Raw genomic sequence first — 16856 nt, forward strand, 5'->3', positions numbered from 1 at the left:
CTAGAGGGCAGCTCCGACTTCCCAGTCGCCTAGATTGGTGATTACCATTTTTCTGCTAGTTTGTGCATGTATGTCAGGTATAAATGACATGAAGTGGGAACAAAGGAACCTGTCTCAAGGGTCTGATGTGTGCAGAACATTGTCTTAGCTGCAGGTCATGAACAAGACTCCATTTGTAAGGCTAGCCCATTCTACTGATGGTGGAGCGTTCGAGGAATTATTTTCTCCTGATATTTGGAAAGGTAGACTAAAAGAATGTAAAGTAGACCAGGAATATCTCAGCTCATTCTATCTCCTTTCATGTCAACTCTTGGCCAAACCCAGTGGTTCTGTTCCAGAGAATATGGTGATTTAGGCCAGATGGGCTCTTAGAACATATTTGAACCATTTTTCTGTGCTTAGATCCCTGGAGAGGAAAGTTGAAGGTACCTTTCTGTTTTTTTTTTTCCCCCAAGTTGTGAGAATGTGTCTGTGTATTGCAGAGAGATGCTGGGGATCGAACCCAGAGCCTCACACATGCTAGGCAATCACTCTACCACTGAGATAAACCCTTAGCCCACTTTTCCGAGTTTTAAGATATCAGCTTAGATATTTTCAAGTTGAGAAAGAAAAACCTTTCCAGAAAGTCATAGACTCCTTTTGGCAACAATAATGAGTCATCCTTGCTGAGAACAGATAGCTTGCACCTTGCAGTTATTGTCTGCAGAAGTTTAACACATACAAAGTTGTATTTCCTGGCACTGTATGCCCTAGTCACAAGCCACAGAATTTTGCAACAAGGCTGTTCATTAAGATCATTCAATATTATATACCTTGGGTAAGTGTGGTGTGTGTATTGTGTGTGATGGGGCTGCACCTTCATGGTTGGCACTGCATTTGTATAGATACCATACTTTGTAACTTTTGTGAGATTCAGGTCATCACATTTAATGTTTCATTTTCAAAATGAAACAGTTTGCTCACTTGCACATTAATAAATGGATAATAGAAGGGAAAAGAAATATTTGATTCTGTTTCGGTAGAAGAGGTACAGAATTTCCATTATTTCTTCTATAGATACTTTGCAAGCTAAAAGCCACCTGGGATTGCCTGGTGAGGTTCTCAATATTACTAGTTTTAAGATAGGTTGATTGACATTTATAGTTGGATTTGTTGTGATGAAGTACAGGGAAATTCCCAGCATAGATTCCCATTGGCCAGAGAAGGGAGTCTAAATTTTTTTCATCTCTTGAAAAATTCCTCTTCTGATTTCTGGTTTCACATTGATTGTTTTAAATGAACACATTTAAAGTACTGCTCAGAGTGTACCATTTATCCTTTCATCAGATCAAGAATCTAAGTAGTTTATGATCTAATTAAAATGGTGCTGGAAATATGAATATCATAACTGAAGAGAAGGGAGTAGATTTGAAATTGTAAAATATTAGGGAGCCATAATGGAGTTGAATGGATTGTTACACATTTTAATCTTAAAATTATATTTTTTTGTCTTGTGAATTTTCCTCCAAAGAACACCTTTTAGAATTATAATACTATTCTCACTGCCCTTTGCTTCTTTCTGCTCTCAGAACTAAATCTTGGGCCTATAACTCACTGGGGATCTCTAATTTTTCTGAAGGCCTTAGATTATGTGTCATTTCCTCTAGAAAGCCTTCTTGCTCTATCGGAGGTGGATGTCCATCCATCTGTCCCTCTCTCCTCTCCATTCTCGCTCCCATCACCAGGCACATTGTACCATCGGTGAGTGTTTATTTGTCTGACTCCTAAAACAAGAGGCTCCTGGAGGTTGAGCCTCTGCCCCATGGAACATCTTGCATCTCAGCCCTCAGCCCTGACCTGGGCCGCAGTGAGCACACACTCCTTTTCTTTTTCTAACTGAAAGAGCGAGCATTTGAGGAAGTGTCTGGAAACCGTAAGGATGTTAAGGAAGGCCAGTTTGTTTGGGAGCATGGTTTATTCTTCTTCAGTTAACAAAGAAGACACCGTTTTTGGAAGACTCAGCACTCTTCCTTGACGCCTCATGCAGTTACTTGCGTTTTTCCATTTTCCTGAGGCATGTCAGCTTTGCAACCTTGTCTCATGCTCCTCATTCCTTCCTGTCTCTCCTGTTTAGTCTTCCTTCCTTATATCAAGCAGTGTTTGGCGCTTATTACATATGTAATTCATGAAAACCCATCTTACTAGTCAGATTTCTAAGACCAGACTGACTAAGTGAGATGTCTCACATTATGCCATGATTTAAATTATTGTTTTCCTGGCTGTGCCCCGTGGAACATTCCTTTCTTTTGTTTAAAAAATTCTTTATTATAATTTACACATATGTTTTCATTTAACACATGATTCTTTACAGTCACATTGGTGATTTAACTTTACCATTGCTTTAGATTAAGTGACAAAAACAACACCACCAGCAAGCCCAAGCCTGTGCAGACACTACCCCTCCTCACATTGAAGTGATTTCTGAACCCCAATCCCCTCCATGCGCTTTCCTGGAACAATGGCAGAGAAGATCATAGCTTCCCTTAACTCATATTTGTTCACAGAAATCAATCATACCTATATAAAATGTTTATTGATTACTATACAGTTCCTAAAGGAAGAAAATAGAAATAAAATGGTTTGTAACTTCTAACTTGTCAGAAATTCAGTTGCCAATAATAATGACAAAACACTCACTTTGCTAATATTTACTGAGCACTTACTGTGTTCCGACCACTGCTGGTTAGGGAGGAGAACAATCATTTTGGTTAGAGATTGTTATTGTTCCGAAGAAACAGGCTTAGAGGGTAAAGTCACTTGCCTAGTGGCAGGCAGTTATCAAGTGGTGGACTCAGAATGTTTGCCTCTCATCTTCGAACAGCGTGTGTCAAAGATCCCAGCAAGCACTTTCCCTGCCACGTTTTGAGAGGGATTTTAGAAAGTAGTAATACTAGAAACCTATTATTGAGCACCAGGTTAAACCAGGTAATATACTAACATGCTCTCTCAGTCTGTTTGATAATACCAAGAAGAAACAATTGTGTCTTCGTTTTGTAGGTAAAACTGGGGCACACGGAGATGAAGAAATTCAAAATCACAAAGATATTAGATGGCTAAGCCCAATTCATGATTATACCTCTGCTCTTGCTATTGTATTCTAGAATATGTTCAGAATATGTGAGGTCTGGAAACCAAGTTATATCCCTGAGAAAACTAGGGATGTGTTATGATTTGGCTGGGAGACGTCTCTCAAAAACTCCTGTGTTAGCCCAGGAATAGTCAGAGGTGAAATGATTAGATTAGAGAGCTGTAACCTCCTCAGCCTACCCTAGTGGGAATGGACTAACTGGGTGGTGACCATAGGCAGTTGGGGCATGGCTGAAGGAGGTGGGTCACTGGGGGATGCATCTTCCCGGTGGCCCCCTGGGGGACGCATCTTCCCGGTGGCCCCTTCCCTAATCTCTGCTTCTTGGCTGCCATAAGGTGAGCAGCTCTCCTCTACCGCACCCTTCCGCCATGATGTTCTGCCTCACCTTGGGCCTAAAGCCACATACGAAATCTCTGAAACCATGAGTCAAAGTAAACTTTTCCTCCTCTGAGTTATTCTTGTCAGGTATTTTGGTCCCAGGAATTTGTTAACTAATACAGTATGTTCTGCTGGTCAATGATTGAGGGGTGGAAAAAGTCTTCAAATATCTTCTGTCAATTAGAAGAAGGATCAGACATTTTCTTTTGCTCCAAAAGGTGCAAGCATCTCCCGTAGGCCTTTTTCTGCCCTCCTGGAGCCCGAGGAGACCTGTTGCAAACAGGACCTTCTAAAAGGCAGATGTGTCTGGCAGGCTATGTGCAAGGCCATTTTTGCTGGCTCTAAGTGGGGTCTCCAGAGCCAAAGGAGCACACAACCCTTCTTAAAATTGAAGGCATTTATTCCAGAGACAAAACTGAATTCTACCTGGGCAAGAGCTGTGCTCATGTGTACAAAGCAAAAGATTTTACCCTGACTCCCGGTGGCCAACCAGACAAAACCAAAGTAATCTCGGGAAAGGTAACTCCTCGTGTCCATGGAAACAGCATCAGGGCTCCGGCCAAATTCCAAAGCAATCCTGCTAAAGCTGTTGGGGACACAGAATCCATGTGATGCTGTCCCCCTCAAGGATTTAGACTAATGAAAATAAATTGATTTGTGTTTGGTAAAAAAGAAGTGTCTCTTATAAATGTAGGCAATCTAATTCCTGAAATTGCCATTGCAGTTGCTTGCTTCTAGGAATTTTATTTAATTAAAAGTGGAAACTGAATGTATAATTCAAAGTTAGGACAAATCAAATCTGAATTCAGTTAAAGCCCCCAAACCGCACCTGTTAACATGCGCCATCTACTGTATTACAATGAGCGACACCTTCAGAGTATCAGAGGAGAGGCCCTCAGGTCAGTTTAGAATCTGTCATAATGAAAATAAAAGCCATCTTTTAAATTTTTGTCCATCTAGGAATAGGATGTCAGCTGTTCTGAAGGAAGATGAGGTCCCTCGAGGTATGGGAGGACTTAGTGTTCAGAGCCTCCACAAGGCTGAGAACCCTGGGCAAGTCACCTAGTGATCCTGCCACAACATGGGGGGATGAGGTGAGGGAGACTGGACTGCTACTTGGGAAGTCCTTGGCACTCGTGGAGGAGGAATGGAACCTTAACTAACAAGACCTGGTGAGAGGTGGAGAATCAAGAGACCCACTGTTAGCCAGTGGCTTCTGATCATGGTACAGCACCTGCTGTTAACCAAGCGGGAGAACCTTTAAAGACAAACCAGGGAAGGTCTGCAGGTGCCAGGGAAAGTCGGCAGGTGATTTCATAATATACACTTTCACATGGTCTAATGTTGACTTCTGACAAGAAAAAGACCAGGTGGATCTTCTCATTCTTTCCTTTCCTTGGAGAATAACTGTGGGTGCTCTTGCACCTGTGAAGAAAAGGATAAAGAATGATTTCTTTCCCACATAGAAAAGGCACTTGGTTTCAAATAGTCTGTAAGACTGCATACTCCCAGAGGTGCTGGGAGAGGTGGCTTTTTGACTAATTCCACTTTGGAAGACAGACCAGGCTAAGTATGAGTAACTGACTCTTCCATCCTCCGCCCCCACCATCTCTCCCTCTCTTCCTTCCTCATTTCCTTCAGTCAGCAAATACTTGCTGAGCACCTTTTGTATCCCAAGCACTTGCTAGGTGCTCGGAATCCAGTGCCGTACAGAACACATATGATCCCTGCCTTCTTGGAGGTTACAAACTCATACTAATTTTTAAAAAATTCAATTACAAAATGAGATGTGCATAGAAGATGCACCAAGAAGTTATAACAGAGAGGTTGGTTTAGATGGGTTCAAGGGAAGGATTCTGTGAAGGAGTAACACAGCAAATTAGTCTGAGGATCATGTGGTCTAGGGTGAGAATTGGCAAATTGGTCTAAAGGCCAAATCTGACTGTCGCCTATTTCTGTGTGAAACAGCGCCACATCATTTGCCTGGGTATTCTCGGGCTGCTTTTGCCAACCAAGGGCACATCTGAGTAGCTGTGACAGAGGCTGTGTGGCCTGCAATGTCTAATATACCTACTGTTTTGCTTCTCACAGAAGAAATAGAATATGTGAAAATAAAACCCAGGCATCTTTTTAACAGAGAGGGCTAGAGACTTTGCATAACAGATCTTTGTGAGAACAAAGTACTTGGATGTGATAGTAATATGTCTCTTCATGAAGTAGATTTTCAGCCCACAGGAAGCTTTTCTCAGAATTTGAGATTGCATATTAAAATGGATTTTGTCTTTGTGGGGTAGGGGGTATAGTATACCACTATACTATAGCTTCATATGGAGAATCAAGACTGTTTTTTGGTTCTGGGGAATGAACCCAGATGTGCTCTACCACTGAGCACAACCCCAGCTCTTTTGGAGACAGGTCTTACTTAAGTTGCTGGAGCTGATCCGGAATTTATGATCGATCCTCTTGTCTCAGCCTCCTGATCACCTGGATGACGGGTGTGCATTGCTATGCTCAGCTGGAATCAGACTATGTTGGGTTCAGACCATGACTTTATCACTTAGGAGCTGTGTTACTTGTTCTTATTACTCCTCAGATCCTGTCGGTAGGACAGAGACACTCATACTGCCTCCCCTATATAGCTATTGTGAAATGACATGAGATTAACCTAAGGAACGTATTTAGCACAGTGACTGATATACAGTCAACACTTCATATATCATCAACCTTATTATCAAGATACAAAACTATTTTCATCAAATAACCCATTGGGTTTTGTAATGTCATCCCATAAACCATGTTTATTGTTTTGGTTTCACTTTCAATCCTAATCTAACAATTTTTTTTTCAAAGTCTCAGGATAAACAAAAGTTGTGACCTGTCACTATTTTACAATCTTTTGTCAGTGATTTTGTAATACTTGGAACATTTCAGCAAGTATACAGATCAATCTGTTTCCTTCTGGAAGTTTGGGGAGTTTGCCTCCTGGTCTCCCCCTCCCTCCGTGCTGTACTCTGGGGGAGCTCTTCTTACTGAACTCCCATCCTTATTCACAATGGCTTGTGGTTTCGCATCCTTAAATGCCACGTAGGCTTGCCTTCCTCCTCACGGCCCCCTCTGCCAACAGCTCTGACCTGTATTCCTCCTCCTCAATGCCAACCCCTCCTGGACCACAGCTCTCGGGTTCATGGCAGGGTCTACTCTTCCATCTTTTCTGATTTTCTCTTCCTTTGCTATCTACAGTCTTTGCATTGACCTGACAGCTTCCCCCATTCCCGTCCCTTCATCCATTTTTCCATGAAGTTTGTGCCCAGGCTTCAGATTCCTCTCTGCTGACCCGCAGAAGTGCGCGGGTGAGGAGGGATTGATTCTAAAGCCTGAGGCAACAGGGCGAGGATGGAGCCGGCTGCCTCGCTCGCCCTCCTTGGCTGTCCCCTTCCCCTTGGCTGTCCAGGCCTTCCCTTAAAATGCCTGTTTGGTGAACAGCTGTCACTGAGCAGAGTTGGATGGGCATTGCGGAGCACACCAGCAAAGCACGGGCGTGCAAAGTTTGCACACACGACACACAGTGGCTCCTTGTCGTGGTGAAAATCGGCACCAGCCAGGTCAAGAAAACAAAAATCAGAACAGTTAAAACAGAAATCAGGTGTGGTGTGTTTTCAGCTTCTGCTTTTAGATTCCTTTGGGGTTTTCCATAGACTGTATGGTTTTGGGGAAAATATGCCAAACTGATGTTCTCAACCTGGCGACAAAGGAAGCCGAGACATCCATGGTCATGCCACAGCTGGAAAGTGCCTTAGAGATCATGTACTTTGTTGCCATCATTTGATAGAAGATCCATGGAGGGAGAGAGGTGCTGACAGATGTAAGCCAGCTGGGGACATGCGTGTAGGCAGAAAGTTTCAATGAACCAAATGATTTTTTGAGTTTAATGTTATTCCCCCCTTTTTAAAAATTTTCTTTTAAATATATATATATTTTTATAGCTGGGCGCAGGGGTACGCACCTGTAATCCCAGCAGTTTGGGAGGCCAAGGCAGGAGGATCACCAGCTCAAAGCCAGCCTCAGCAATTTATCGAGGGACTTAGCAACTCAGCGAGACCCTGTCTCTAAATAAAATATTAAAAAGGGCTGGGGATGTGGCTCAGTGGTTAAGCACCCCTATGTTCAATCTTCAGTACCAAAATATATGTGTGTATGTATGTGTGTGTATGTGTGTGTGTATGTGTGTGTGTGTGTATATATATATATATAACATTTTATAAAGCATATTTTTAAATATGCATATATTTAAATATATTTAAATACATAAACACATGCATATATAAACATGTAACTTTATGTACATGTGTGACTTGGATCTCCTCCATTCCCTGAATTCTTCCACAAACAGTATTGAAAACCCTGTATGAATCTTCCCATATCTTTTCTCAGATACTTAAATACATGGTAGGGTTTCTTGGTCACTGTTTATGAACAAGAGGACCATATGATACACATTTTTCTGTATTTTGTTTTCCTTACTCATGACCTCATGGAAATTCCTCGGAGTGCACTGGCGTAGTCTAGTTTGTTTATAGCAGACACAGCCCAAGGTCTGCACTCTGCATTGATGGGTTCTCCTGGTGAGGGCCTTTGCTTTCTTTCCCAGTTTGTCTCTATGCTCCCTGATTAAATATGTCCTCGTGTTCTTATTTCTGTGAGGCAGGTCCAGGAAGAGGGGTTGCTGGATAAATGCATTTATAATTTAATAGATGTTGCCAGATGAATTTCCAGGTGGACTGTCAAGTTTCACATTTCCAGAGTGGGTGAGTGTAGGAGAACACCCTTTATCTGTGTTCCTCTGGGCAATAGGTCTTTTGGCTCTTTATTTGTTCTGACAAGATGACAACGTGGCCTTTCCCTGACTGCCAGTCTGAGCAGGTTATCCGATATTTATCAGCATTTGGATTTACTTTTTTGAGAATTGTCCATCAGTGTTCTTGACTCATTTTTATTTGTTTACACTTTTCCTTGTTCTTTTTTCAGTAAAAGCTCTGTGAAAACTTATATATTGCCCTTTTAAATATCTATATATCTATATCTTTTATATATTTAGAGGCATTATTTTGTGTGTTTGATGGGGATTGAACCTGCAGCCTCATGCATGCTAGACAAACATTCTACCACATCCCTGGCCCAATTAAAAACTTTTAAAATAAAATCATCTCTTATCTGTTACCAGTACTGATTGTTATTATTAGCCTTTAATTATGATATATTTTGCCATGCAAGGATGTTTGATTTTTATACAGCCAAATATATGCATCTTTTCTCTTATGGTTTTTGGATTTCCCACCTTTGGTAAGATGATTTCCCATAATCTTAGACTATATATGTAATTTCCTAATTTTTTGAAAGTTTTTATGTTGTTATTCTTTTAATATTGAAGTCTGTGGTCTGTGTGGAAATCATGTTCATTTATGTTGTATATCAGCAGCCCAACATTTTCGCTTGATGGGTAACCAGTTGTGCCCGCACTGTTTATGAAATAATCTAACTTTCCCACTGAATATAAAAATTACATGTGTGTGTGTGTGTGTGTGTGTGTGTGTGTGTATATATATATATATATATATATATTTGAGGTTAACTAGGTATTTTCTTTTCTTTTCCATTGGTCTATTTGTTTATTCCCGCGTGGATGAAATTTTGATTTATAGTAAATTACAGATTCTTTGTTGTATGTTTGTATATCTGGTCAGAAAAATTTTCCCTTACAATTCATTCATTTTAAACTTGACATTCATATTCATATTACATCTTGACTATTTTAGAAGTAGATTCTTACTTTTGGAGCTTCCATTCATTGTAATTAATTAGCCCCTAATGCCTGCTGGGATTCTAATTACAACCACATTAATTTAAAGGTTATTTTAGAAAATATCATTGAACTATTACATGTCATATTCCATGGGCAGTCTTTTTTTAATATTTATTTATTTTTTAGTTGTAGTTGGGAACAATACCTTTGTTTTATTTATTTATTTATTTTTTATATGGTGCTGAGGGTCGAACCCAGGGCCTTGCACACACTAAGCGAGCACTCTACCCTTGAGCCCCAGCCTCAGCCCTCCATAGGCGATCTTAAGAATTCATTTTAGAGACCAGTCTCATGCTCTCAGGGATAGGCTCAGCATTGTCACATGTGCTCTCTCTCTGAGTGGAGGACACAAAGGAAAGTGCTGTTAGCTGCAGAGAGCCCAGGGCCAGGCTCTGCTGAGTCCTCCCTTCACTCATGATCTGTCACCTTAAACAAGATGCTGCTTGTGAAAATGTCCTCAACTGTAACCCAAGAAATAAAGGTCACACACAGGGGAGCCTGCCAACATCAGGAGCCTAATGTTCTCATGTGTGACACGTGGACAGGTGGAGACGGTGTCTTCCAAACGATGCACACGTGTTGGATTTTAACCTGGAGACCCACACTATTTACATATTAGCACTTACTATCACCAGTACTGATTATAGGTCTGCAGTAATTGATACGCCATTATACTTATTTACCATGTAAGTGCTGCCTGTTGTAGGGAAGTGACCCGACAGAAGTCCATTCTAGCTCTATGATTCCGTGTGTCTTCCTTAGTCACAGAAATACCACTAGAAGCTGGGAATACCCAAGAGGCACTTACTTACAACAAATTCACTACCATAGGAAACACATGCGTGCATACACACACACTCACACTGATTCATCCAAAAGCTCTGACACAAGAATTGACGTTTTTTTGTCTTTATTTCCTCTTTCTCTGTTTTACCATAAGGGAATCAGATCATTGCACCATGGAATGAGTTAATTACATGTGATTCAAGTCCATAGCCACTACTGGCATGTCCACAAGTACTGGGGCACCTAAATTCATGAAATATTTTCTCTCTTTTTTTTTTTTCTTTTTGGGAGAGGGTATGAGCTAAAAATATACCAGGTTGTTGTAAGGCTGTATCCTGTTTGGAAATTATCTCATCTAATGCGTCTGTTGGAGGTTGGCAATTTTCGACCACACCGAGCAGGAATATTATGCGATGGCATTGTTGTTAGAGAGTCTCAAAGCTAGCACTGCAGGGATTCCTCACTGCCCGTAAGGTAGAGTTTGTGAGTAAGATCTAGTTGTCAAGGGGCTTAAACTTGAACTAGCGTCAATCTGTTCAGGGACTTGTTACAAGCCACTTGATTTCTTATTTTTGTGTATTACTCTAACCCTGAGATCATTCTAGGAGATGAGCTGTGCCATGTGTATAATGATGAATTAGAGAAGAAGTCAGATCTCTCCCTTCATTGTTCATTTAGAACAGATCCTCTTGGTAATCATGCTGTTTGAACCTGGCCAGGTGAACAGGGGCATGCCCTCTTTCATTGCCTTCCTCCTTTCCCCTCAGATGAACAACTATCTCTTAAACCATGAGCTGTGTTGTTCAATCAGGCAGCCACTGGACATGTGCAGAGTCCAAACCAAAATATAAGTATAAAAGGCGCACCAAGTTCTGCAGACTTATTACTAAAAAGGATGTAAAATATTTCATTGATAATTTTTATAGTGATCAGTTGCATATTTTTTCATATTTGGGGTTAAGTATAATATATTATTTAAATCAGTTTTACTTGTTTTTATTTTTTGATGTGGCTACTGTTAAATTTAAAATTGCACACATGGCTTTCATTGTATTTCTACTGAACGGCATAAACTAGAGTCTCTTTGCCCTTCCATTTCCCCTGCTACTACTCCAAGGAAGGTCTTATAGATGATGATGATGATGATGGTGAGAATGATGAGTACTGGGAGTTGAACCCAGGGGCACTTTACCACTGAGCTATGTCCCAGTCCTTCTTATTTTTTTAGATTTTGAGACAGGACCTTGCTAAGTTGCTGAGGCTGGCTTCAAACTTGAGATCCCCCTGCTTTAGCCTCCCAAGTCAATGGAATTACAGATGTGAGTCACTGTGCCTGGCTTAAAACTAAGATTATTTTATGCAGCTGGGAGAATGAAGTGTGTGCAAAGGTACTTGTGTGCATGTTTGTGTCAGGGTCGGGGTGGGAGAAGGTCCCATGGGAAGCATGAGGGGCAAAAGAAGAGAAGAGAAGCAAGCTGTTTGGGCCAGTTGAGCTGGGCTGCCACCCACCCTTCGCTTCAAGTAAGGAAGTAAAGAATAGCCCTGCACAAATCAGGGCCTGAGAGGGCAGATTTGCTTAAAATGGGATTAATCACTGGAACATCGGGCTCAGCTGAATTCCAAAGTAAGTGCACATAATGTTTCCATAACTTCAGCACAGAAGCAAACAGAAAGTCTTAAGATTCCTCAGTTAACAAGAACAATCCCAAACTGACCTGTATCCCGACTGATAGTCCTGATTTGGTCAAAGGGTATGTGATTATGTTTTGTTCTGTAGCCCTTTATGAGAGAGAAAGTTCTGGTGGAGATAGGATTTCTTAAATGGGCTTAGAGTTTTTATGCAAAAAAAAAAAAACAAACTAAGATGGTACTTTTTCTGATAAAGTGAATGATTTTTTCAATCACGATGCTTTTGTTAAATGTTAAAAAGAATATCAGACAGAGTCTAGTTTTTCAAAGGAAAAGTGTGTGTGGGGGGGTATTTTAGAGACCAAGCTCACGTAACCATCTTAGTTAATGATTTCATGTTTTGTTGGTCAGTTTTACTACAATCTTGTCATAGATCATGAAATGGCAATCTTGAATATTTGCACTATTTTATTAGCTTAGTTACTTAGCCCATATGGTAAGCCCAGGGTCGTAACCACGACGTGAACTGTTACTCAGGGAATTGGGAGGGCAAAGAGACTCTGGAACAAACCCTGCCCAGAAGAAACTAATGAAAGACACATATGTCATTTAACATTTTCTAATAGTTACGTGGATCACTTTATGCAGCTTAGAGAAAGATAAGTATTTGGGAGAGAAAGAGAGAGAAGATTTGACGGGAAGAAAAGGTTTCTGTGGCCTTGAAGCTGGAACTTTCTGCCCCAGAGTTGGAATAGTGTCATGGAAAGCACTATCTGAATGTTAATAAAACAAGCTCTACTTTAAGATGGTCACAGAATTAACTATTTCATAGCCAAAAAAGGAGAACCACAGTTAGAACGTCTTCTGAAATGAGGAAATTAGGCCCAGAGAAAGAGAGTAACTCGCCTCAAGTGTCACAGCAAAAGTGTCAGGAGTAGAAATAGCACACCCAGTTCACCCAGTTTTGATTTTCACTGGACCCTGGGCTGTAACCTACAGGGACAGCCCCTGTCCTCGAAGACATTACTGTGTGATGGGACACAAGTTCATCCATCTGTGTCACAGGTGACCTCTCTACTTTCCAATGCATGTGCATGTGTGCTGTCCGGGATCTGGCTGTCAGGGTGGGGAGCAGGAGGTAGTAGTCACACACACTTGCAAGGACCTCTGGGACAAGCCCCAAGGTGCTCCAGGATGGGAGGGTTTTTTTTACCCTCTATTTATAAAAAGCAAGACACAGGAAGGAGGCAGTGGAGTCCTCTTTTGAGTAAACCACACTGAACAGTATCTGTCAGGAGGAGAGGTGAAGACTGGGCCCTTCAGTTGAAATCCCACGGAAACCCCCCGTGCTGGGCTCAAGCTCCAGAGAGATGCACATGCACCTTGCGTGTTGGGACTGTGGCACCCGCTGTGGTTTGGCAGCTGCCCCTGCTCGTGGGAGCTCTCTCAGGTTCTAAGAGGCAAACTGCCGCAGTGCCATCTTGGCTCTGGAGAGGAAAATATCACCATGGTCACGAGAGGATAAGTTAAAAAAAAAATTCATTAAATCAGCATGCATCTTCCAAAGGATAATTAACAGCATAACATCTACAAACATCAAGCCACAAATACAAAAATCTCCTATAATTCACTTTTCGTTTCTAATTCATTTCCTTTCAATCTGTGCTCACACGGGTGTGCATTTCACATTGCTTAATCAGCTCAGATATGTCATTGCATAATGTCATTGCAATTAAAAAAAATCATCCTGAACTACTTTTCCATGATATTTCTAACTCATCACATGTTATTTTAGTGCCTGCATAATATTCCATTCAGTAACACTATCTTGTTTTGCTTAAATTTGTTGTTAGCTAAGTTATTAAATGACATCCTCCTTGGCCTTTATTGAAAATGATTTTGAATGCTTAGAGTTTCACAATGAAATCATGTAGTTGATCTTAAGTGCAAAACCACGCAAATTGAATCCCTTAGTGAAACAACACATACGGACACACCACACAGGCCTTCAACCATCCCAGCAGCAAAATGCTTTCTGAGTATCTTTTGGTTTTAAGCAATTAGGCAAAATTGTTGTGCATCATGGACTTTGCTCACACAGAAATTAAAACATGCTCCATTGAAGCACTGTTCCTTCTTGTACTAGGTCAGGAACGTAGACCTATTTTTATTAGTACATGACTTCTCAGGCTTCCACTTTAAAAAAAAAAAAATTTATCTGGGCTGAGGTTGTGACTCAGTGGCAGAGTGCTCGCCTCACATCTGTGAGACCCTGGGTTCAATCCTCAGCACCACATAAAAATAAATAAATAAAGGTACTGTGTTCAACTACAACTAAAAAAAATAAATATTAAAAAAAATTATCTGTTTTCTAAGAAACTGATTACTAAATTGTTATTGTCCCTCAAAGCCTAAGGAGGGACTGGGAAGTCTGCCAACTTCGTCATCTTCCTAATCAGGAGAGGTGATGGTTTTCCAGGAGTCTGTGGCTGCCATTCCTATTTCTTACAAAAAGAATGGAGCGTAGTAGATTTAATTTTTTTGGTCTTTGGGAAAAAGTCACAAATAAGGAAAGTGAGTTATGTTACCCTAGACAATAGACTGCTGGAGTTAAGAAGTTTAAAGTAAGGTTAGCTGTTTTTAAAAGTTGAGTCTATATCAGACAAGAAATTTATTTTTTTTAATTATTTTTATTCATATTGGTAAACTAATAAAATTAATTTCTTGACCTTGAGCAATGACATGAACTTCTTTGTTTTCAGTTTTCCCCTTTTTTACCTGGAATGATTACCTCTGGTTAACTTGTCTCATGAAAATTGCTGTATGAATCAAATGAGTTAATGTAAACTGTAAAATCTCTTGACAAGTTCAAGGTTGATGCTGTCATCCACCACTGGTGGTGACGATGAGTGGGAGATCCCCAGACAGCATCATTAGTGCTGTGCCCTGTAGGTGCCATCTGGTAATGGATATGGAGAAGGGACGCCTGTTGCCGCCAGTGATTTATTCTCTAGTGTAAAACCTGGCTGGGTCATTTTGTCATCTGTCTTTACTTACAAAAGTGTGCTGTCATGAATGTGGGTAAGATGAACTCTGGGTTCTGCGTTCAGATGGTAGAGTCACCCATAGAACCAGCCAGGAAGAAATTCTCTAACACTTCTGTGTGTCAAGACCACACACTGTCCCCTATTCCAGGAATAAAAGAAAACTATCAAAAAATGAAGGACCAGGGCTGGGGCTGGGGCTCAGTGGCAGAGCGCTTGCTTAGCACATGTGAGGCACTGGGTTAAATCCTTAGCGCCACATAAAAGTAAAAATAAATAAATAAATAAATAAAGACATTCTGTCCATCTGTAACTACAAAATAATAATAATAATAAAATTTTTAAACAAAGGAGCAGTCTGTGACCAGAGGAGTATCTTCCTCTTTTGAAAACTCGGGCCTGCTTTAATTGTGCCGGGTTGTGTGGTGCAGTCTTGCCTGCAGGGGTAAGCCACACCACTCCCCACAATGTCACTGAAAGATAACCGGGCCTGTGCGTTGCCACAGCTACCTTTTAAACTTTACATGGTAGATGCTTTTCAACTCACATTTTAAACAGGGAATTAGATAGTTTTCATTTGTTTTTCTGAAGTTTTTGAGTGTCATCTTTTTTTCTCTCCTGAATACGTTTCAGTAGCATCTCCTCAGATAGCTATTAGAGGACTGGGAGAGAGTTCTGCACTCACTGTCTTAGAAAACAAATCTGCTCAGATAAAGCCTCTGATGGAGTCGTTATTCCTGTCCGCCTGGTTCTGCCCAGGTAGCGGAGGCACAAAGGACAATAGATTATCAAAGGCTCGTGGAGGACTTCCATGAATCACAGCTTCAGGGCACAGAGTATTTTCCTGGTATTCAGAAAGAAGCAAGTTATGCAATAGCCTTACTTTTTGGGAGAAACTAGAGCATAGGTCATTTTAATTTTTATAAGCCTTTGGTGGGAAAAAAAAAACTTAAGGTAAAGGGAACTAAGATCATTTATGCTAGAGAAGAGGCTGTCACATTCAAGATGCAGATCACAGAGCCACTAAGTAAGTATTCAAAAGGGGAAAAGAGATCAACCAGGGTTACAGCTGAGGACTGATGTCTGGTGATGAGGGCTTCAAGGTAGGAGGGCGGTTCTCCTCCGTGGGCAGAGCTCTGGTTGTTTGGAATGGTGTGTGGAACTGGTGAAAAAGGTCGACTCTTTACCCACATACTTTTTTAACAAAGCTCATCATAACATTATTTTTAAGCATCGCTTTGAATTAGGTACATTGGTGTAAAGCGGGTGGGCATTGGTAAAAGGGACATTTCCTAACCTATTAATGGGGGAGCAAGGTCATCAAGAGCCTAACCATTCAAAGGTCCAGTCTTCTCCTCTAGGTTATTTTCTCTCCACACTGTGGTCCTTAAACCACCTGCCACAGAATCACCTGGAGAGCTTGCTGAGTTGCAGATTCCTGGGTCACATCCAAGACCTGCTGACTCGGAACCTCTGGGGCAAGGTGGAGAATGGTGTTAATAACCAGCACCATGGGAGACTGAGGTGCTTGGGAATCACTCCCTAAGGCTGGGCAGAGGAGGGTTCTCAGTGGGTTCCTAGACCTGCAGCCTTAGCCTCACTGGAGTTTGTTAGATATGTGGATTCTTGTTCCCTGCCCCAGGCCCACTGGGTCACTTTGGGGCTGGGATTAAGTCTAGGGGATTTTGAGGCTCACTAAGGTCTGAGATACATTAGGTAGAATATATCAGTTCCCTTCCAGAGCTCCTTCTAACAGTAGGGAAGGGGCTCACTATGACCCTCTGATTTATTCGCAACACTTGAGCTTTGTTTGTAACCATGAAATTTCACATTAGAAGATTTAGCCCAGTACTCCCTTTGGTGTTTTAATCCCTCCCCCTTCCTCCCTCCCTCTCCTTTCTTCCTTCTTCCCTCCTTCCTTTCTTTGATTAATAAATGCTATGTGCTAGGGGTTGTACCGGGGTGAATACAAATAGTAGCCCCATCTTCTCTTGAAACTTGCAGTCGAAGGGAAAATCATATTTCACATGAT

General features: G+C 41.2%; 1 protein-coding gene and 1 pseudogene across 1 annotated transcript in view; both read left to right on the forward strand.

Annotated features, from left to right (window-relative positions):
- Niban1 (niban apoptosis regulator 1) overlaps nt 1-16856 on the forward strand; it is a 140565-nt gene that overhangs the window by 85272 nt on the left and 38437 nt on the right. The gene's annotated exons all lie outside the window — the stretch shown is intronic.
- Nucleotides 3822-4140, forward strand: LOC114092445 (large ribosomal subunit protein eL33-like; annotated as a pseudogene).

This window comes from Marmota flaviventris, chromosome 12 (assembly GCF_047511675.1).
Source record: "Marmota flaviventris isolate mMarFla1 chromosome 12, mMarFla1.hap1, whole genome shotgun sequence".
NCBI classification, from domain to species: domain Eukaryota; kingdom Metazoa; phylum Chordata; class Mammalia; order Rodentia; family Sciuridae; genus Marmota; species Marmota flaviventris.